Source organism: Dendroctonus ponderosae, unplaced genomic scaffold, assembly GCF_020466585.1.
Source record: "Dendroctonus ponderosae isolate FM_Combo_2020 unplaced genomic scaffold, Dpon_F_20191213v2 Dpon_F_20191213_7, whole genome shotgun sequence".
NCBI lineage: Eukaryota > Metazoa > Arthropoda > Insecta > Coleoptera > Curculionidae > Dendroctonus > Dendroctonus ponderosae.
Window position 1 is genome coordinate 3,373,035 of NW_026018916.1, and position 5,184 is coordinate 3,378,218.

The window sequence follows — 5,184 nt, forward strand, 5'->3', positions numbered from 1 at the left end:
TGACCCCCATGACCCCCCTGGATCCGCCCTTGTAACTAGGCGACACCAAAATCGCAGGTTATTCAATATCCAATTCCTTCCTTTATTTGCACTTAGCTTCACGATCTTTTGCCTACTTATTTGTAACCAAATTGCTATCAACAGCAGCCTAATAAGCCCGAAATCCCCAACTAGTTCAAACGGTTACTGCAACATCCTTAATCGTGGCTTTCTAATGTTTTTATCGCAATATGGAATGACTTTCAGTGCGGAGGAAATAAAAATGGAATTTCCATTCAAACTGAGACTGTGTATGAGAGCCATCACTCAAATTCAATTAAAGAGTCATGTTATTTTGCTTGCGCTTGATTTCGCTGTGGAGGTCATGTATGAGCTGGTTTCGAACCGACGTAGACAAAGCGACAGTAAAACAAAACATTTGATGGCAACCTGGATGGATGCAGTAGAAAAGCGGGTGATTTTTTCGTGGTTGTTTTTTGCCTCTGATAATTGCCTTTTAGTAGATGGGAGAGTGGTTTTTGCCTTTCTCATTAAAGCATTATCGACGAAATCTTGGTGTCTTCGAGCTCTTATGCTGCCTTGTGTTTAGTCCAATTTCCTGGATTCGAATGGCACACTTTTACCTTTTTGCGGATTTGGACGTTCCAGACATTAACACCAAATAAAACAGTGTCCCTCTGTCTGCATTGTGCAATGTGTCATTTAAACAATTAAACTTTAATGCCCTGGAAAGCCGTACGTAATAGATGTGAGCGGTCTGTGGAACATTCCCTTGTCATATGGCACAAGTGGTACGCGAAATATGCGCTTTGCTAATCCTCGTAAATAATTCTCTGGAGTCGACTTGGAGGTAAACAATGGTTTATGTGCATTCTGAACGCGCATTAGAGCGCTAATTTGGGTTGCCCTGCATGCCCATCTGTCCTTATTCGACATCGCATAATACAACTGAATGTTGGGGCCGGATCGGGGATAATACAAGGGAGGATAAGAATGAGTCAAGGCGGACGAACAGCAATGAGGGCTGGATGACATCGGCGGAATTAATCGACCTCCCTTGCGGAATCGTTCTGGAATATTAATCGCGTCCTTGATGAATTCGATTTGATTGATTGATGCCTATGGCCGGATTGTGTACGTCATTTATTTTGGTTTACCCGAACAGCCAAAGGTAGGCGATTGCAATGGGTCTAGATGGTAATTTCTGGCAATTACACAATGCATGCTTATGAGTTAAATTTAGGCGTGGATCATGTTTCTAAAGCTCAAAAAATTGTATAAATCAGATACTGGATGTAGGCAGGTACAGGTTTCGAAGCTCCAATAAAGAATACACAGTTTTCCAGAGTCGTATTCTTGCCAATAGCTGAGAAACAGGGCGTTTTAGGCTTCAAAGGTTTCAACTTTCAAACACATTGAACCAACTCTAATAAGGCAAAGACAGTTCTCGAGACGGACCAGCAAAAAACCATTAGCCCAATCCGGTACTCTTCCCATTTCTCAGTTTTTTAAGCTTCAAGGATTCAAAAGTTTCAATTTTCAATCTCACTGATTCCTTGATGTAGTCTGACCAAAACAAGACAGTTCTTGGACATTTTTTTAGTGGTCCAATAAATTGTTTCCGATATCAGAAACTCCCAATATGGAGATATTAGAGTTCACAATAAGGAAAAAATCACCGGCTAAGGATCGTGACTGCTCAAAAATGAGCCATACAATGTTGATGATTTCTGAGCTGAAGCTTCTAAAGTGTTTTTCAACTAGCTGGTTGCATTCCTCGTTTTATAGAGATGAAGACAATGCAAGATTCTAGATTCTTCATTTTGAGACATTTGAAATTGTTTGAAAAAATCGACTCCTCACCCTTAGAAAAATATCGGTCAAAAATCAAAATTCCACATGCTCTTTTTCTTAACGCAATGGATAGTTTCCGAACTCAGAACACATATACAGTATCTGGGATCATAATAAGAAAAAATCATCAATTAAAGATCGTGACTGAGCAAAAATGAGCCAAAATTGTTGACTATTTCTGAGCTGAAGCTTATAAAGTGATTTTCAACTAGCTGACTGCAGTCCTCAGTTCCTTGAGATTGAATTAATGTAAAATTCCAGGCGTTTTCAGATATTTAATATTTTTTTGAAAAATCGACCCTTTGCCCTTAGAAAAAGTTCGAAAAAAAATCCAAATTTCACATGCATGGTTTTTGAGTGAAATACTTTAAACTTTTACTTATCCTTAAAGCATTTAAAATTTATTTAACATCTCAAAAGAATATTTCAGTTCATAAAACACCTTAGAAACTGATCTGAAGAATAATTCGGGAAAATACCGCTAGGGTCAAAGTTGGCCTATAAATGTTTAAAAAATACAAAAATAGACCTAGAATAGAATGTTTCTTTTTTATTAGATTGAGCAAAACGAGCTCTGTAAGAGCTGGATATTTTGCTTCCAGGCTCAAGAGCTAATAGGCTCAAAACCAGTGCTTGAAGTGCCTGAAATTAGCACTTGCGTGAACCAAAGAAAGTTTCCAATTCTTCATCAAATCCCCGAAGAAAATCACTAAACTCAATTTTCTGTTTTTTTTGCAGATTATCAGGCCGGATTGATAGCTGCTGCCTATTTGTGAATTTACATAATATGAGTTTTCCTGCCGCCCTGCTACTAACATGGTAAGTTTTCGCTCTCAATAGTACTTCTATCGAATTTGAATATTTGCTGGCGTTTGAAACACAGAAAAATCCGTGACTTTCAACCATAAAGAACATTTTTCTGATAGAACAACAACCCTTCAACTCGCTTTGTAAAAACAATGAAAACGATCGTCTGAAACTTTTCAGCGTCTCTTAACCAAAGGAGGTAAATGAGCAGAAAATGCTGGCTGAATCATTAAAACTGCGGGTTTTGCCCGATTAAAATCTTTACTTCCAGCTCTGCAGTAACAATAAATAGGATGTAGTAGTTCGGATGTGACGCTTCTGATGTCTGCTTATTAAGCTACTTAGTTTCAGAAGTAAAATCGACTACTAGTTTTGGACAATAAATGGATTTTTCATATTAGAACTGTTTTCTTTCAGACCCATTTTCATCCTGAATTGCTCTTTAAATGACTGACTAGTTACTGACAACCGCTCTTCTTCATTACCATTCACTTCACTTTCCTAAATAGGTAAAATGGAATTTTATGTGGAAGTTATGAGACCATTTGACATGACATTTATTCGAATTTAACTTGTTTATAGGCAGTGGAAGACTAATAAAATTGTATATATTACCTCAGTTTCGTTCTGATCACTTGTTCCCTTTTTAAGTTATAAAAATTCGCTCCGATGTCGTTTTGTGTCACTTTTATGGCCAACGTAAGGCATTAAAATAAAATGGGCCTAAAGAGATATTTTTCCTTTAACGGCGTCTTTAGGGTGAAAAGCTTCCATTTTCGTTTCGATACAATTATCATAATGTATTGCGATACTTAATTCCGTTCTGTCGCCTTTACTAGTCTAATATTACATTATGTGTGTGTGCTTGTACTTAAAATGCTTTTTCAATTTACATTACATTCGATATCTGTTGATAAAGCTAAACGGAATATTGGATATTTCACGACATTTCCCACAGTTGGAACCGAGAAAAATCTGCAGCATTCGGAATTTTCTTCGAATAATCCCCCATGTTCAAGTAAAATAATGTAGCATTTAAATGAAACGACGTTCTTAGAACAAAAATACACGGATTAGTGCTTTCAGGGCATCGGTAATTTTCTTTTGATTATCTAGGAAAATGTTTTCGTTTAACTGTGGAATGCCGGTTTGTGTTTCTGTGCCAGATTTGTAGGTGTTAGGATGCTTTTCCAGTAATATCCATCTTGATGTTGTTTTTTCCTTTAACTTATCGAACGAACACTATTGATTTAAAACTCAGCTTTCAACATGTGCCAGTTTCAGCCTGAAATAACACTTCCAAAACTTGCAATTTATCGCCCATCTATTTTACGCCGACGTATGGAGTGTTATTTTCAGGCTAGACGAGAGCTAATGGGTTCAAAAACTGTAGCTTTCTGAGATTAGCGCATCCTAATAATTGCTACTTACATCAGAAAACTATAACCGATCTGAATCTGAATGCTTAAGGTTTCATTGTTGTACACAACAGTGTTGTTTCCTTTTCAGACACTACATTGTGAGCCTTCTCGCATTAAAATTTCCAGTTAAAATAACTTGAAAACTGAACATTCCCCGGACAGAACTGTTTCTATTGCCGGAAAAATAATTCTGCTGCACTTATTCAAGAAACAGCATTTGCCGAATTCGGCTAATTAATGTTTTTAATTAAATCAGTGTCTCAGTTCCGACTGGCACGTTTCCAAGTGGTTTAAAACCAATTAATCAGATAAAGTCAAACAGAATAAAAAAACTTTGAAAATAAATAACTCACTTTGTAATATTAGCTGTCGTGCGGAGATTTATACATCGCTTTATGAGATTCTCAGCTTTTTTAAACTTTGCAGTATTCATTACAAAACTGCTTGTTGTTGTTGAAACAGCTGTCGAAGAAAACGAAACTTTTGAGACCGCACATTGTTGTTTGCGTTAAACGTGTAATGGAGAAGTCTGGATCTGTTTTGTTGTTTCAAAGTAATTTCTCTGTTCTCGACAATGTTTCTATAAGCGTTCGAATATTTCATTTGCTACAGTTAATCGATTGTAAATCACTTGGAGTTTAAATGGAAAAATCGAAAATGAACTCGCTTATTTTGTGCCCTTGTCGTAATTTTCACGTCAACAAGAACCGTTTTTATAGGCCTGGAAATAGAAATGCGATGCCTGCTGTTACTTCGGCCTGTTTTCGGCTATTTAGGGATGAATTAATTGAGATACTGACAGAAATGAACCTGCGAGAATCAGTGGTGTGCCATAAGCATTTAAAGCCATAAATAGGCCTCAAACCGTTTGTGTCCATGTATAAGTTCTAATTAATTGCTCAATGTTCGATTGTTGTTGACGTGCATTATTGATAATCGGACTCAGTAATTGTGACTGTTTTTCTAGTTCAATGTTGTCCACAAATGAACTGTTTAGTTTTCCACTTGTTCATTAACAGATAATTGCGCTTGTAAAGTGGTTGGATTAATCATCAAATGGCCCAAACCAAACGTTTGGTTGTTAAAATGTGCTAGTTTTACT

At 36.9% G+C, this 5,184-nt stretch overlaps 1 protein-coding gene across 1 annotated transcript in view; it reads left to right on the plus strand.

Moving 5' to 3' along the window:
- The window catches only part of LOC109546218 (fat-like cadherin-related tumor suppressor homolog), a 174,985-nt gene that overhangs the window by 35,859 nt on the left and 133,942 nt on the right, over positions 1-5,184 (plus strand). Inside the window, exon 2 of the mRNA XM_048668445.1 lies at positions 2,593-2,673. The gene's annotated coding sequence lies outside the window, so the exon portion shown is untranslated. The remainder of the gene's footprint in view (positions 1-2,592; positions 2,674-5,184) is intronic.